Source organism: Balaenoptera borealis (assembly GCF_965194805.1).
Source record: "Balaenoptera borealis genome assembly, chromosome: 20".
Classification (NCBI taxonomy): Eukaryota; Metazoa; Chordata; class Mammalia; order Artiodactyla; family Balaenopteridae; genus Balaenoptera; species Balaenoptera borealis.
Window position 1 is genome coordinate 59,924,999 of NC_138879.1, and position 17,731 is coordinate 59,942,729.

The window sequence follows — 17,731 nt, forward strand, 5'->3', positions numbered from 1 at the left end:
GGGATTCAAACCCAGGTTCTGCCGAATCCACAGCATGTAAGCTGTCTTGCAGAGGAGGATGCAGGATAAGCCATATGCTTTGTCCAAGGCCAAAGCTGTCCCAGGGCACAGGCACAGGAGGAAGCATGCTCATCTGCCCTTCCTAGGGTTTGGAGGTCGGTTTCAGATGCCTGATGAGGCACAGTGATGGGGGCTGGTCAGGGTGGTGTGTTTCAGAAGCGGAAAGAGATGGCTGTGCAGACGGGGATGTCTCTGGGGTTGGGGAAGGAGGGCTTCAAGGGGGAGGCACTACGGGCAGGGAGAGATGGCATGCTGTGAAGACAGCATGCACCTTCTCCTAGCAAAGATGCAGTGGGTCTCAGGGATCTTCCACCAAGGTTTGAACTCTAGATTCAAAACCATTTGTCCAGCAGGAAGAGCCTATGCTGGGAGCCCCTCAACAGCTAACTCCCTGTCTGCCAGTTCGTGACCTTGGCCTGTCACTGCTCCCTCCGGTCCTCAGGTTCCCCATCTGTAAAGAGTAATAATCCCTCCCATCTTGAGGGATTGCATTAAGGTTCATAATGAAAAAGCGGAGTAGGAAATGCTTTGGAAACTGTAGATGGGCGTTAGCAGTGGTTCTTATTAAGATACAGAGATAAAGCTATCCTGGTCCCTCCAGGCGCTGGAAGTCTAAAAGAGCAGAGGAGTCATGAACACAAACTGAAACTAAAACACTAAAGTCACATAGGAAATCATAAGAGAAAGGGCTGTGAGAGCTGAAAAGGAAACTTCCTTCTCTCTTGCAGAGAAGGAGGGATCAAGGCAGACTTCCTGAAGTAGAGGTACTAGAGCTAGGAGATAGTAATAATAATAACAATAACACCAAAGCAGCAAGCACCATGCTTTGCATGGATTATCTCATTTCCTGTTCATAACAACCCTGAGTTTTAGACCATCGTTATCCTTAATTTACAGTTGAGGCTCAGAGACATTCAGCGATTTGCCCATAATCACACAGCTAAAAAGTGGCAATGCTAGAAAAGTCAGGCCTGATTCGAAAGCCAAACTCTTGAGAGGAATTTGAGTAGACTGAAGGGAGAGATCCCCTCTCCCCTCCAGCTCCAGGTACATTATCAAGGCCAAGCCAATCAGAGCATCTCTCCTGGTCGTAGTGATTGATTCAGCAATGGGCACATGACTTAAGATGGGCCAGTGAGACTCAAGCCCTGGACTTCCACAGAAACCACTGAAAAAGAGGAGGCTGTTCTCCCCCCCCCCATCGCCCCCACCCCCGTCAGGTTGCTGAACTAGTGTGATGTAAGCCTGGAGCAGCTTCCCACTGGGAGAGCCAGGCTGAGAATGAAGCCAACACAGAGGGGGTGAGGGAGGAGAGAAAAGACAGATTTCTGCTGACATTGTTTGAACACCTTGAACCAGCCATGCCTGAAGTTTTAACCCTGGACTTTTTAGCACATAAGCCAATACATCAGTTACAACTATTTCAAAAGAAAACCCAGCTCAAGCTGGCTTAAATGATAATTGGATTTAATTGGCTCATTTAACTAAAATCTCCAGCTTCAGGTGATCAAGGTTCTGGCTCCATTTCTTTGACAAATACCTCCTAGGCATGTCATAATTTTCCTGGGCTGGTGTCTTGACTGGCTGTAAATAGGCTGTAGCAGATCCATGCCTCACATCCGTAGCCAGGGTAAGACAGGGTCTCTCTCTCCAAACCAGGAAACTGATACCTGAGCCTTGCTCTGATTGGAAGAACTTGGATCACCTGCCCATCCCTGAGCCAGCTGTGGGGAGTTCGATGAGGAATCAGGGTGATTGGCTTAGGCCCATCAGGGCTCCCCCCTGGAGGTGGGGGGGCAGTTACGGGAGGGGAACACACACTGGGGAGGTGGACAGCACGACCACCACTCAGCTGAATTCTCTTTTCTCCCTCAGCCAGTTGACTTGGTACCCAGATTCCTGACAATAACAGTCATCAACCCCATTTCCAAAGAGTTTTCATTTAATTTTTTGACGGCTCCAGGCTTTTTTTTTTTTTTTTGGCTATGCCACACGTGGCATGTGGGATCTTAGTTCCCCGACCAGGAATCGAACCTGCGCCCCCTGCATTGGAAGCACGGAGTCTTAACCACTGGACCACCAAGGAAGTCCCTCCAGGCTTTTATATTTGCAGCATTTACTGATAATTCTGTTGAGATTTGCATAACACCTTTCTTCCAAACCTCTCATCATGCCTCAAAAACAAGTTTCTATGACCTTCCTCAGATTTCCTCCCAAGGGCATGAAGTGTAACAATAAAAAACAGCATCAGCTTAATATATAGTTTTCAATCTATGACCCAACATTTGTAGTTTTTATTGGCCATTACTCTTCAGGCTTTTTCCCCTATAGTGGTGAACACTGCAAACAAGACAGGCTTTTTTTTTTTTTTTTTTTGGCCACGCTCCACAGTATGTGGGATCCTAGCTCCCCAACCAGGGATCGAACCTGCACCCCCTGCATTGGAAGCGAAGAGTCTAACCACTGGACGGCCAGGAAAGTCCAAGACAGGCCATTTTTTTTGGTGGCGGGGGGCGTGCTGCCTTGGGACTTCATTGCTGCCCTGGGTCTTCATTGCTGCCCTTGGGCTTTCTCTAGTTGCGGCGAGCGGAGGCTACTCTTGGTTGCAGTGCACGGGCTTCTCATTGCAGTGGCTTCTCTTGTTGCGGAGCACGAGGTCTAGGTGCGTGGGCTTCAGTAGTTGGGGCACGCGGGCTCAGCAGTTGTGGCGCACGGGCTCTAGAGCACAGGCTCAGTAGTTGTGGCACACGGGCTTAGCTGTTCCGCGGCATGTGGGATCTTCCCGGACCGGGGCTCGAACCCGTGTCCCCTGCGTTGGCAGGTGGATTCTTAACCACTGCGCCGCCAGGGAAGTCCCAACAGACCATTTTAAATTGTTTTCTTGAATCTACACAGACTGAAACGTCTTACACGCATTATTTCAGTAAACAGTCACCACTGCCCTGTGAGATAGGTAGGCACTCCTGTTATCACCATTTTACAGAAGAAAAAAGTGAGGCACAGAGAGGGGAAAAATAGCTGCTGGCCCAGCTGAGGAGCGGCAGGGCTGAGATTTTCACCCAAGTCCAAGGGAGTCAGGGACTGGCATCTCCTACAGAGCACCCCTTCCTTGGAAATGTGCACGATATCTTTCTGCCGGAGACTGGCTGAGTGCCCTGAAGAGGCCATAGCACTTCTCTGGCCTCAGAAAGGTGCTGTTTTTCCTTCCTCAGAAAATTTCTGGATGAGTTGGGTGCCCTCCACCTTCATAAAGCTTTCAGCTTGGGTCAAGATTTGAAACATAATCACCCAAAGCTATAACTCAAAGACATCTGCCCAGCCAGCAGCATTTGAGCTGGGACTTTAAGGGTGGCTAATTATTGGTTATGCTGAGAGCGAGGAGAGCAACCCTGGCAGGGGGCAGGCTGAGCAAAAGACCAGGAGGCAGGAAATCATGGACCAGTGGTGCCATTTAGCTGGACCACAGGATGCATAGAAGAAAGAAGCAGGGGGTGAGTCAGGAGAGAATGGCTGGAACGAGCCTGGTCTCATGTATTTCTGCTAACTCTGCAGCTGCTGAGAGCAGCCTTCTCCATTAGCAGTCAGGGGCAGGCATATCCCTGGCTGGCCAATGAGAATTCACATCTCCATGGCCATAGTCATTGGTTCAGGGCTGGGCATGTGACCCAAGCCCAGCCAATAAGAGCCATCCCCAGGATTTTAGCTAAAACCATCAGAAAAGTGGCCCTCTCTGCTTCTGAGATTGTGGGCACCAGGAACCATAAAAGCTGGAGATGCAAGGAGCCCTCTTTGTCACCTCACAGACACAATTCTTAATTGTTCAGACCAGTTCAGACCAGCCCAGAAAAAAGTCAGAGCTGTTGAGTCAGGCTGGCGTCATCCTAGCTTTCTTAAAGGACATCTCCACTGTTGCCTCAAGCAAAGTTTTCTTTTGACAGAAACCTCAAAGTCTTTCATTCCTTTTTCTCTTCTTTCACTTATTCTCACCCTCTCTTCCTTCTCTCCTTCCTTCCTTCCTCTTTCTTTTCACATCTCTTTTTCTCTTTGTTCCTCTCTCTTTCTTCATTATTATTATTTTTTATTTAATAAACATCTTTTAAAATAATCCTTAAAAAATGCATACACACATTCTACAAATACCTGGCCAGTACTTTTCAAAACTGCCAAGGTTGTGAAACACAAGAAAGACTAAGAAGACAGACTTGAGGAGACTAAGAACACAGGACAACTCAATGCAATGTGGTGCCCACTCATACCTGCTTCACAGTACTGAGATGATGGACAGAAAGCATTTAGTCCAGGGCCACATGCAGAGTGGGTCCTCATAGGCTCAGGCTCAGGACTCAGCATTGCTGGAAGAATGTCAAGAGGGCTGGCCTTGGCTCTGGCTGAAGGGGCCCTGGGCCAGGGCTGATGGAGTGGAGTGTCAGGATCTACCAGTCTGTCCAGAGACCTGGGAACACATCTCCAGACTGGTTCTCCCTTCACCCTCTCCTCCGACTCACCTCTGCTCATTCATGCAACTGTCCTTTTCTGAGCTCCTCCTAGTGAAGCTGGGACTGGAGCTGAAGTAGGCTTGTGCCAGGGCTGCCAGGCTGTGGAGAGGCTGACACAGACACAGCAGTTAAGAGGCCAGGACAGAGGGGTCCCAAAAAAGAGGGCAGGAGGCCAGTGACCCCAAAGGGTGAGACAAGGCAAATGTAGGGGCCATCTAGACCAGAAAAAGGCCAAAAAAAAAAAAAAAAAAATTCTCCCAATCCTTTTCTTTCTTCTGCTTCTTTCTCTCCTTCCTTATTTTCTTCCTCCCCTCCTTTCCTCCCTCCCTCCCTCCCTTCTTTCCTTCCTTCCACTTTTTTCTTTAATTTCTTATAAGAAAAAAAAAAAGGCGGGTACATAAAGCAACTTTGTTATCAATTTTTGTAAATGTGCGTGTCTAAGAGGTACTGAGGGGAAAGATGAGAATAGAATTGCATCTTCATTCTCCTCAACTGAGCGGCCAGTTGTGACCGCCCACACCCCCAGACAAGGGCAGGAGGGACACCAGCCTGGGCCCTCCCGGGCCTCTCCCCATCGCTGGTCTCTCTGCTTCCTTGTGCTCCCCACTGGGTGGATGAGGGGCTGCCCTCTCCAGGCTCCTCTGTGGGCACGCCTCCCCCGATCCTGCACTGCAGCTCCACCCATCACCTGGGGTTCCCCAGATGGCCTGCATATGCTGGCCTCTGAGCATCCGTGTGTGCTGTTCCCTCTGCCTGGAGCCCCCTCTCCACCTTTCGGGATCCTTCTAGAAGTCAGCCTGGCTGAGTGCCCACAGGCTTTTAGGATCCGGTGGTCATCCTGCCCTGGGAGCCTTCCTGGATGCCACGGGCATCCTGGCACCTGCCTCCTGGATGGTGACAGTGTAGGTTCTGCACCCCGTGGTCCAGCAGCTTCTTGGAGAGGCGGAGCTGGGACTGGCCTTCCTTACCTGTGTCTCCTCCCCCTGCACGGTTCTGGCATAATTATGCTCACACGGAGCATAATGTCTGAGTATGTTTGTTGAGAGTAAACGATGGAAGACAGGCTGTCTCTGGGGGAAGGTGCTCCGCAAGCCCAGGGGTATCCGACTGTGGTCAGGGGGTGGGGGGCGCTTGTAGCCGCACCCGGCACCCCACACAAAGAGCGGTTTTGGGAGCCAGGGTCCAGCCGCTGCTCTGTGCTGGTGACCCCGGACCACGGCAGCACACAGGGACCCTCAGAGCCTCAGCTTCCTCAGCGCAATTCGGGGGCGGGGCCGCCGCGCCTTGCTGGCGGGCTGCTGGGGAGACCGAATAGCGTCACCCGTCCCAAGCCCTCCAAGGACTTTGCACCACACTTAGAATCAAATCCACAGCCCCGCCCCACCGCGGCTAGAAGGCCTGCCCACCCTGCCCCTGCCCCGTTCTCCCCTCACTGTGCCAGGAATGCCCTCCCCCACACATCCGGACGCCCCGTGCCCCATCCCCTCCAGTCCGTCTCCCCAGCGGGCTTCCCCGACCACTAAAATGGGGCCCCCTCCTCCCCCCAACCCCGAAGCCCGCTTACCCTACACGCCTGCCCACGCTCCTGCAGACTTGAGTCACAGCCTGCCCTGTCCACGGGGGGACTCCAGGGCTGTCTGAATCAGCCTGGCCTGGATTCCAGTCCCAACACCACCCCTCACCAGCTGTGAGACTCTGGGAGACCCCCAAACCCACCCTGCGCGTCTCCCATCTGTGAAGTGAGGTGTGAAGCACCTGCCTGGCAGGGTGACTGTAAGGACGGAGCAGGTCTGGGAGGTCACCTTCTCTGGGCAGGGTCGCTGCACGCAGTAGGTGTGACACCCACGCGGACATCACCACGGCGGGCCCCTCTCCTAAGCACTTCCCTATGATCTCCTTCAACCTTCACACCAATCCAATTGGAAGTCACCCTCATGATCACATTTCGCCAGTGAGGAAACTGAGGCACAGGAAGGCGAAGTGACACAGGTAAGAGGTGGCAGCCTGGGGCTTGGAACCCAGAGTCTGTGCCCTTGCCCACTCCCTCCACAAATGGGGGCTGTAAACAGCACTTAGAGTCTGTCCTGTGTGCATGGGAACTGTGCTCAGGGCAGAAGCTCAGTCACATTTGAAGACTCACTACCAAATGTCTGCATTTGGCGCCCCAGAAGCCCAGCTAGAACAAGGATTCAAATGGAAGTTGTTTGTTTGGATGTGACCCCAGGAATCACCTTTAGGGGTGTGGGGAAATGAGACAGGGACGGGGAGGAGCCCACAGCTGTGGGTGCCTGACACAGCCCTTTGCTGTGTGGTCCTGGACCAGCCACCATCCCTCTCTGAACCCGTTTCCTCTTCTATAAAGGAGGCCTCAGCTACCCAGGAGATAAAGAGTGGGAGGTCTCCCGGGACTGAGAAGGGTCCCGGCTGGGCTCCCAGCCGCAGTCCGAGCTCCAGGAAACAGAGGCTGCCCCAGCGAGGGCTCTGTGTGGGCGCAGAAGCCACAGGAGGGCAGGCACAGTGCCCGGGCTGTTACCACAGGGGCTGCAGAGAAACCACATCACAGCCGCCACAGCCTCCACCATCCCACAGCGACTTCCGCTGCTGCCTCTCTCAGGGAGCGTCTCCTCCCGGCAGTCAGCTGTCCCCTCCCGGCAGTTAGCTGTCCCCTCCATCAGCACCTGCCCCAGGTGGCCCGGCAGCCTTACCAAGGGAGGCTGGCCACTGTTCCGGAGGCTGTGCAGCTGCAGGCCCGCTTTAAAAAGTTACGGACACTCCTGCGGTTGAGCTCACGTCCCTGCGTTCCAGCACTTGTGACTTCGGGCCAGTCACTTCCCTGCCCTCATCCTCAGCGCCCTCCTGATCTAGTCCACTGTCCGGCAGCCGAGCCTCCTGCATCCTCTCGACTTTCAGCCTTTGCACTTGCTGTTTCCTCGTCAGTCGTGCAATGCCCTTGAGGGGTGGGGGGTAAGCCCTCACTGGCCACCCTCCTCAGACTATCACGGCACCTTTCACTTCCCATCACCTACCCTCCCTCAGTAGCTCTGAGCCCAGGTTGTGAGGTAGTGCTTATCCCTTCGCAGCCTCCTCTGACTCCCCCACTGCAAAGCCCATGAGAGCACAAACTTATCTTGCCTCCTGCCAGACCTCAGGGCCTAGCACAGGGACTGGCATACAGCAAGTGCTCAATAAATGCTTGTCGAGTAAGTGATTTACTGTCTGAAACACTTATCCTTGGTCAATGGCTTGGTCTTCCAGGACCAGACTTAAATGTCACCTTCTCCAGGCAGCCTTCCCTGATTGCTTCCCTGATTCCTATTCTAGGTTTTCAGAATCCCCCGAACCTTTTTCCAAATCACAGTCGCCTAGCCTGTCAGGCGTCGCCGCCCAGTTACCAGGACCCCAGACCGCCCCCCACCCCCCCCTTCTCCAAGCGAGGAAGAGAGAGCTCGAGGGAGAGGAAGGAGGAGGCGCAGACTGTGTAGGAGGTGGCGCGGGTAGCCAGGCACTGCCCAGGGCGGAGAAGTGAGCAAGGCCCGCGGCCGGAAGGAGGTGGGGGAGGGGCGGGGAGGTCGGTGGTGGCGTCAGGCCCGCGGACAGCGTTGGGGGGGGGGGGGTGCTGGTATTTCCTGAGGCCGCCCGGAAATGCCTGGGGCCGACCTGGGGCCCCAAGAGGGGGCGGCCGGGGAGGTCCACACCCTCCCTCCACGCCCCGCCGGACTTAGGTCACTGCGAGCCTTGCAAGCCTTCCGAGCAGCCGCGGGCGTGTTGCGGGCGTGTTGTTCGGTGCCCGTCACAGAAAACTGAAGCCCAGAGGCCCAGGCTGCGCCCTCCAGGCACCGCCACCCCACCCCCCACGCCCCGTCAGGGCTGCGTCAGCCCCAGCCCCTTCATCCCACCAGCGGGGAGGGACCAGACATGGAGGTGGAAGGGGCGGTGGTTGCCTGGCTGACCCCGGGCCTGCTGGGCCAGCAGAGGCCAGCTCCTGGCGCTGGCGCCCCCACCGGGACCACAGAACGGCAGGCTCCCGGCGCGCCCCATTTCACACGGAGACTGAGGCCCCAAGAGGGACAGGTGGAGGAGTCAGAGCCCATCCTGGGCTGGACAGCTTCTACCTGAGTTCAAATCCTGCCGCACCTCCTGTAGCGGTAGGGCCGGACACGCTGCTTTGCTTCTCTGAGCAGCAGTTCCCTCCCCTATGGTGGGGATATAGCCGGGCCTGGCTCAGAGGACTGCAGTGAGAAATAAGTTGATCTGTGTAAATCACTGTGTAGAGCACATAGTGTGTTTTCAATAAATGCTGGTTATTATCATAGAAACATGATCAGGCCTCCCCCACCTCCAAACAGAAAGCCTCTCCCCTTGACCTTTACCCTCCACAGACTCCTGCCTAGCCTCTCCTTTTCCCATGTCTTCTGAGCTCTATCAAATACACATCTTCTATAAAGTTAAGCATGTGTTTGACTACAAAAAATAGAAAACAGATCAGAGTGGCTCAGACAAATAGGAGTGCATTTTCCCCCATCCCAATGAGCTTGGAGATCAGCTATGGCTGGCACTGCTTTACCAGGCCAGTGATGTCAGGGTTCATAACTCTGCAATTTCTTGGCTTTTCCCTCTTGTTTGCAAGATGGCTGCTACTGCACCTGGTGTTGCATCTGCATTCACATTTAAGACAGGAAGGAAGAGGAATGGTTAAGTTTAGGGTGAATTGAAAGCATTTGTCCCTTTTATCATGAAGAGAAATAATTTCCCAGAACCTACCCCTACTCCCCAACCCCACCCACTCCTTAGATCTAATCAGCCAGAACTGTGTCACATGACCACTCCTAACTGCAAGGGAGACTGGGAAAGTGAGTCATTTCTCCTCTCCAGTCTCTTAAGTGGAAGGCAGCAGGGGAGGGGGGGCTGGGGATGGCAGATAGATAGGTCAGTCAGCCGATGTGGCTGCCACACTTTCCCTCCATCTCCCTCTAGCTCGACCACTCCCTAGGCCGTGTTCTCCTAGTCACCCTGACTGTCTTCCTCATCCAGTGGCCACCCCATTTCCATTTCTCTTTGGAAATCGGAAGCTCTGACAACTCTGGGTCTGCCTGCACTTCTGCAGGGCAGCAATCTGCCGATGCTGAGCAGGGCTGCCCCGTTAGGTAGGACATGACTGTTCACCTCAGTCTCTACCACTCCCTAATGTCTCACACGTATTCATATTTCTTGTCTAGCTCTAGTTGGTGTTGGAATTTGCACCCCTGAATTAATGTATTCATTTTCCCCTCCCTGACCTTATTTCAGGGAAATAACACACAAAAACATCCTTTTAGGTATTTCATGGGTGTGTAGCAAAAAGTTTCCTTTCCACCACAGACCCCAGGCACCCAGTTCCTCTCCTTAGGGGTAAATAATCAATACCTTATTTAAAACTTTAGAGATATTTTATACACATACAGGCAAATCTACCTATATTTCCCATCCCCCAACCCCTTTTTCGCTCAAATGTGAGCATATACTACACATTGTTCTGCACTTGGTTTCCCCCCAATTTACAATATCTAACAATATCACTTACACATCACTTCCTGGGACTTCCCTGGTGGTCCAGTGGTTAAGACTCTGTGCTTCCACTGCAGAGGGCACAGGTTTGATCCCTGGTCGGGGAACTAAGATCCTACATGCCAAGCAGCAGGGCCAAAAAAAAAAAAAAAGAGAGATCACTTCCTATCCACACACAGACACCCTCTTCATTCCTTTTTCTGGCTGCAGAGCAAGTCCCCCTCCCCCTTCTTTGAGCCTCTGTTTCTTCCTTCCTAGAGGGGGTCTGATAAATAATACCAACCCCAGAGGACCAGTGGGAGAATCCAGAAACATTGGTTTACGATGTCTCTGAGTCTGGGAGACGAGGTTTATTGCCCACCCTGCTGAATGTGAGGTGAGAGTTTCCAGAACCAGGAGAGTCAGAGGCACCCAAGGGGAGCCCATGGAAAACCAGCAGTCAAGTGCTTTATGTGTATTGTTTTATCTAATCCTCACAGCAGTCTTCTAAAGGAGGTGCTATGATCATCTCCATTCTACAGAAGGGGAAACTGAGGCACAGAGCAGCTAGGTGACTTGCCTGGAATCACACAGCAGAGAGTGGTACAGTTAGGATTTTAACCCACAGCTGCCCTTCCAGTGCCAGCACCAGGCAGCTGGGCACCATCCCCTGACCCAGGGCTGACCACCCACACCCAGATGAGCAGGCCCCAGGCTGAAGGCGGCCCTCCAGGTCACTCTGCCTGGGGGGAGACGTCTGGAGCCACATTTGTCTCTGTGCTCAGAGCAGGCGAGATTCAGGGTCTCTTTATCCGTGGTATGGGGCTGGGTCACTCAAGTGACCTTAGGGACCCAGAGGCTCTGGAGCCAGACTGCTCCATCCCAGCTGCGTGGCTTTGGACAAGTCTCCTCCCTCTCAGAGTCTCAGTTTTTTCATCTGTAAAAGGGGACCAAAAATTGCTCTTCAGTCATGGTATTGTTGGGGGATAACTTAACTAATAAATATATACATCACTTAGGAAAGTTCCTGGAATATAGAAACATCCAAAAAAAAGTTATTATTATTATTATCATTGACAACACTGTCCCTGGAAGCTCTTGCAGCAGAAAGTGGGAGGGTCACCCAAGGAGCCAATCCTTTCTGCTGGCCTTGGACCCAGGACCTGGAAGGGGCTTCAGGCCACCCCCCGACACCCCGTTCTAAGGGGATCAGACTCAGGCCTAGGGAGAGGCAGCCTCGGTGAGGCAGGCCGGGTACCGGTACCGGTACTGTAGGCGCCCCCCTGCCGGGCCCCCAGGCCCCCTCCTGCCTGGCCCCCTGCCACCCCTCCCCCATCTCTCCAGGCTCTCAGGATGAGGTCACCTCAGCTTCTCCACCAGTGACCACAGACCTTCCAGACGTGCAGGCAGCCCCTTGACCTCTGACCTGCAGGGACTCCAGCCTCTGACCTCAGGCTGTGACCGAGCAACAGTTCTGCCCTCATCCCCCCTCCATGCGGAGCAGGGGAGGGGGCGCTGTGTGGGCCCTGGGGACGCTCCCTGGCAGGAGGTGGACCCCATTGTCCAGACCTTCCCCGGTGGGGGAGCTGGGGCCTGGGGGGTGCCAGCAGGGGGGCCCCCCCGTGGGAGCACCCATGTCCCCGTGTCCACGAGCACCGGACAGGCTAAGCGCTGCGCCTCCCCCCGTGCCTCCACCCCTTGGGGCCTGAGCGCGCATCAGCTCCGGGGGCCACTCCTGCCGTCCGCCCAGATCGCCGCGCTGCGCCAGCTGCGCGCTTCCCCAGTCTCGGGGGGCCTCCCGGGCCTTCCCGCCCCTCCACCGGCTCCACCGGCACCCCCGGCCCTGCTCCAGCCCGCCGCCCACTCATTTTGCAGGACAGTTAAAAAGTTACCTCCTGGGAAGCCTGCCCTCATCCTGCTTCCCTCCTCAGGCTGGTAAAGGTCTTCCGGCTCCGGGAAGCCCGCTCGGCCGGATCTCCCCGCCCCACCCGGTGCGGACCCTCTGGCCCTTTCCCGTGGGGTCAGCCCTCCAGCCCCGGGCGCCCTCTGGCGGCGACTCTCAGATCGCAGCGCCGGCCGCCCGCCGGGGACGCAGCCTCGGCGCCTCGGGGTGCGGGTGCTGAGCTGGGCCCTGGGATTCGGCAGATCCGGGGATGAGCAAAGTCACCGCCCCAGGACGCAGACAGGGCCTAACGACAGTCAAGCCGCACAGGGTGCGCTCTAAAGAAAGGAGGGGGACCGAGCGTGGCCGAGGAGGGGCTTCGGGCGGGGCATGCTGGGGGCGGCCTCAGAGGGAGGGGAGGACAGCGGTGTCCCCGCCTCGGGCTGTCGTGGACGGCAGTGTGTACCACACGCGTCCCTCCGCGCCTGCAGCCTCCCTCCTCCCAGTTCTCCGGGCTCCTCGGCTGGTTCCTCCTCCTCTTGCTGGTCTGTTCATGTCGGGGCGCCCCTGGCGCACCCGGGGCCTTTTCTCTGTCTACCCTAACTCCCCGGGGAGTCCAGAGGCTCTAAGCACCAGCTATGCCCTGACAGTTCCTAAAATATCATCCTCGGACCTGGCCTCTACCCTGGACTCCAGGCTCACGCATCCAACACCCCCGCATCTGGAAACAAGCTCCCGTCTTTCCACCCACCAGCTGCTCCGTCTCTAAGACCTCTGTCCTGCCCGTGGCTCAGGGCAAGAACTCTCTCTCTCTCATTCCCTGCGTCGGGTCCACCAGCGAATCCCATTGGCTACCAGTAGAGGGTACCTGGAATCTGACCCTGGCCCCCTCCCCACCCCCAACGCCGGTCACCTGGACTACACAGTGCCCTCCTCACCTGCCTCCTGTCCTCCACCCGTGACCCCAGTCTGATCCCCACCCCTAAGTCGGACCTCATCCCTCCGCCTCTCAGGACCCTGTCTGGGCTCCCAGCTTGCCTGGAGTCTTACTGTGGTCTGTGAACCACCTTCAGGGCAGGGCCAGGTTTTGTGGGGCCTGAAGGTTCTGTAATATAGGAGGCCCTCTCTAAGAAAAAGAACACAACCTTACAAATACAAAACGAGGGAACCTGGGAGGAAGGGGGAGTCAGAGTGGCAGAGAGTGGTCTTAACCAGTTGTGATGAAGATAGCTTGCTTGTCTGGTACAGGCTCTTCGGAAAGCAGAATCTGCATTGTGAGGAGTGAGGAGGGTGGTCACCCAGGGGACATGCTGGCAGAAGCAGGAGGCGGGCAGGGAGCTGGGCCTCTGTGGACACCCCTCGAGCCCCTCGTTTCTGACGTGGGCCCTTTCCTGTAGGCATATGCTACTTCTGTAGAAACGTTTCCTAAGAGGACAAAATGAATTAAATACAGGAAATTAATGAAATATTATCAAAGGAAACATATTACATCTCCAACCTGGGTTTCTTGCAAAATGTTTAAATTGCCTTTTTTAATGGTTTGCTATGAACTACACGGAGCTCCAGGAAAGGCACTTGCACATTTTACAAAAGCTGTGACCATGTGAGCTCATTGCAAGGTCCCTGCCAGTGCCTTGGACACCTGGGCAGCTGAGGGGACTGCAGCTTAAGCCCTGTTAGCTTCTCGGTGAATTTGCCCCCGTCCCCCTGCCTGTCGCCTCCTGGCTTCATCCCCCACCCCTCACCCAGCTCCTGCCACACTGGCCTCCTCGCTGCTCCTCAAACCCCCGGCACGCTCCCACCTCAGGGCCTTTGCACCTGCTCTTCCCTCTGCCTGGAATGCTCCTCCCCCAGGTCTTCCTGTGGCTCCCTCGCCTCCTTCAGGTTTCTGCTCAAGTGTCACCTCTTCAGTGAGGCCTTCCCTCACCACCTTATCTAAGGTGATACCCTTCCCCTCTCCTACTCACCTCCCCACAACCCTGCCCTCTGAGATGGAAGCAGTGCAGGTGATCAAATGAGGGCCTCCTGGGAGGCCACCGAGCCTGGGGCAGGAGCCGCACTGGGACCTGAGACTGGGAAGTGGTGATTACGAGGACGAGGTGTTCAAGGCATAAGGAACAGCAGTGAAAAGCTGCAGGGGACTGAGGTTCTGCAAGCCTCAGTTTCTCCATCTGTAAAATCAACTTAGTGACACCTCAGAGGCAAGTGAGAAAATACATCTTGAGCATGTACGCAGTAAGTGCTCAATAAATGTTAGCTGTGATTGTTACATTCAGTTTGCTTCCCTCCGCTGTGAGAGAAACTGTGAGTGAATAATTATAGCTATTATGATAGTTAACCCTGGCTGAGCTCTACTGTCTCAGTTTGGGTCTCCTAAAACAGACCCTGAGACAAGAATTTGGGAGCAAGGAGTTTCTTTGGAGGTGACCCTCGGGAGTCCCTGCAGGGAGATGGGAAGTGAGATGGGGGTGGGAGGAGAGCAAAGAAGCAGGTCCTGCTGCAGGCAGCTGCTCCTCAGAGCCACGGGGGGCTCGGGGGACGGGTAGAGCTCACCCCAGAGTCATCCGCCAGGGGCTGGGAAAGGTGGCATTTGTCCTCGTCGGATGACGTTTGCTGCTTTGCCCTTCACCTTGGCTGAGTGTTCTCTGGCAGCCAGAGAAAGCCCTCAGGTGCTCGAGGTGTAGGGTTGCTGACTGCAGCAAATAAAAATACAAGCTTCCCAGTTAAATCTGAACTACAGATTAACAATGAATGGTTTTTAGTATAAGTATTTCCCGTGCAATATTTGAGACATACTGAAAAAGGACTCATTGTTTATCTGAAAATCAAATTTATCTGGTGTCCTGGGTTTTAGCTGGCAACCTTTTGAGGTGGGAAGCCAAGGGCTTGTACAGGAAATTCGTGGCTGGCTTGGCGCTAGCGGGGCTGTTAGCTGGAGACTCGGCTCTCCTTTCCCATTACTGCGCTTCCTCAAAACATGGCAGCTCATTCCAAGCAATAGGAATCAGAAGGTTCTGGTTCTCTGGATGTCTGGACTCAGAAGTCCCAGAACATTACTTCTGGTGCGTTCTACTGGTCTGGGCCAGCCCCGATTCAAGGGGTGGGGAAATAGGCTTCACCTCTTGATGTGGGAATGACGGGTGTCTACAGAGAGGAGAGACATTGGTGGTGGCCATCGTGGGGATAGTCAACTGCAGTGGGAAAGCATTTCCTTCTTTCCGTCTGTCGATTACGTCCAGGTGAATTCTCTGCACAGTGTGAGGGCAATTCAAATTTTTCCAGTTATGGGTTGTGACCCCTTAGCGAGTTGTAAAATCAATGTACCAAATCCAAACCTGTCAGTGTTAAAATATTCTTTTAATTTGCAGTTTCTGAACATGCACAAAAATAGAAAGTATGAGCCCCCTGTACCATCACTCAGCTTCAATCTCCACCAACATTTTTTACACATGTGCATCTACCTGCCTTTGAACACTTTTTAAAAATAAAATAAAGTGGGGTGAGATAAATTAGGAGTTTGGGATTAACATATACACACTACTATATATAAAATAGATAACCAACAAGGACCTTCTGTATAGCACAGGGAACTATACTCAGTATCTTGTAATAACCTATAATGGAAAATAATCTGAAAAAGAACATATATATATATATATATAAAACTGAATCACTTTGCAGTATACCTGAAACTAACACAACATTGTAAATTAACTATATTTCATTTTTTGTTTGTTTTTAGATTTTTTTTGATGTGGACCATTTTTAAAGTCTTTATTGAATTTGCTACAATATTGCTTCTGTTCTGTGTTCTGGTTTTTTGGCTGCAAGGCATGTGGGATCCTAGCTCCAGGACCAGGGATCAAACCCGCACCCCTTGCACTGGAAGATGAAGTCTTAACCACTGGACCGCCAGGGAAGTCCCTACTTCAAGTTTAAAAAAAGAGGGAAAAAATAAAGTAGATTGAATAAAATAGAATAGAAAATATCCGAAAAATAAGGGTATTATTTCGTGAAATTGTTGTTTCATTTTTATGTATCTCCTGGGTCGGAATGTTAAAATGTGTTTGAAAAAAACGCTTTTCTGTTACTTAGTTAATATCCGATTTGAGCAAAGAGCGGGCCGTGCACGGTTTTTGTAAGAATCAGTATCCAACAGCATTTCAGAACATTGTCTTGGTTTTATCGTAGTTTCCTTGTTATTACGTGTAAAGCGACACTAATTTTCCACTTAAGAGTATCGATGTGCAAGTTCCCCCTTTCAATACATTTACTGACATTTTAAAAGACGTCCTCAAAAAAAAGTCATCTGTTCATGGAACCGTTTTCAGTTTTATTAAGTAGTATTAATTCAGGGAGGTGGGGTGCAAGTCCGAGAGTTGCACGAATGACGTGAGGGAAAGGCCGCCGGCCCTGGCCTGGCCCAGGCCCCAGCCTGGACCCCCCGCCCCGGCGGCTCGGCCCCCGTGGGACCCCAGACCCCGCCTCACTTCTCAGACAGGAAGGCGGCCTGCAGTTCCGAGAGACGCCGCGGGAGGGCAGACGCGGCCGCCGACCGAGGGATGCAGGCAGAAAAGCTGCGGCGCCCTGAGACCCGGGTTCGATCCCAGGTTCCTCCGCTACCCAGGCTGCTCCTTAATCCCTCCCCCGGTAAAACGGGTTCCTGTAAAGGTTAAATACCGTGAATATAACATATAGTTTCTGAACCCGTTTTCCCCGCAACTTCATCTCAAATCGGAACTGTGGACCTCCCGCAAGAGCTGGGGGAGGCCATTTAATGAGCTGGAAGAATTTAAGGAATTTTTATTTAACTGGTGTGTGTTACAGGAGAGTGTGGGAGCAGCGGAACGACGTGATTAAACAATGCAGAAAAAAGAAAAAAGAGAAAGAAAAAGAAAAAAAGAGAAACTACACTTAAAGAAAGCTACCTATAATCCTATTTCTCATCAGTAAGCATAAGGATATTGGTATAAAGCTTTGCGGTCTTTTTAATTTTTTAAACTGCAAACACACATACACAATTATAAATATATGACTATTTGCCCACAAACTCAGGGGTGCAAGAAATGTCACATTAGTTCACTAAAATTTTTTCTTTACTTTAAATAATGACTTGTTTTTATAAAAGTAATACACGCTCAACAGAAAGAAATCCAAGCAATTTAGAAAGTACAAAGAAAATAAGCAGTAGAACTTCATCACAAGTGGGACTGTATATTTCATGAGTATGTTACAGAGTTCTCCCTACCCAAGAAGCTGCACTCACTTCTACAGGATGAATGAATAGACAAATGTGACTATTAAGAATGGGGGTCATGGGGCTTCCGTGGTGGCGCAGTGGTTGAGAATCTGCCTGCCAATGCAGGGGACACGTGTTCGAGCCCTGGTCTGGGAAGATCCCACATGCCGCGGAGCAACTAGGCCCGTGAGCCACAATTACTGAGCCTGCGCGTCTGGAGCCTGTGCTCCGCAACAAGAGAGGCCGCGATAGTGAGAGGCCCGCGCACCGCGATGAAGAGTGGCCCCCGCTTGCCGCAACTAGAGAAAGCCCTCGCACAGAAACGAAGAAAAAAGACTGGGGTCATGATCCATGTTTTTTTTTTTTTTGGGCGCACCACCGTATGTGGAACTTCCCCCACCAGGGATCCAGCCCGCGCCCCAGGCAGTGGAAGCTCACAGTCGTAACCACTGGACCGCTCAGGAGCAGTTCTCGAATGAACAAGTCTTCTCTCCATTCTCCTGGTAAACCATCCCCCCCACCCCCGCAGGA

The 17,731-nt window shown here is 53.1% G+C and overlaps 1 long non-coding RNA gene across 6 annotated transcripts; it reads right to left on the bottom strand.

Moving 5' to 3' along the window:
• Nucleotides 1-2,159: 2,159 nt before the first annotated feature.
• Nucleotides 2,160-17,523, bottom strand: LOC309619187. Of its 6 annotated transcripts, none has more exons than XR_014238806.1 (6): nt 11,972-17,523; nt 10,117-10,215; nt 9,121-9,211; nt 8,669-8,785; nt 4,566-4,666; nt 2,160-4,412 (listed from the first exon to the last, which is right to left on the bottom strand). It is a non-coding gene; the product is annotated as an uncharacterized lncRNA (long non-coding RNA). The 6 variants fall into 6 exon arrangements; XR_014238807.1 differs by having other exon boundaries at nt 2,160-4,470; XR_014238808.1 differs by having other exon boundaries at nt 2,160-2,869; nt 4,317-4,666.
• Nucleotides 17,524-17,731: the final 208 nt, after the last annotated feature.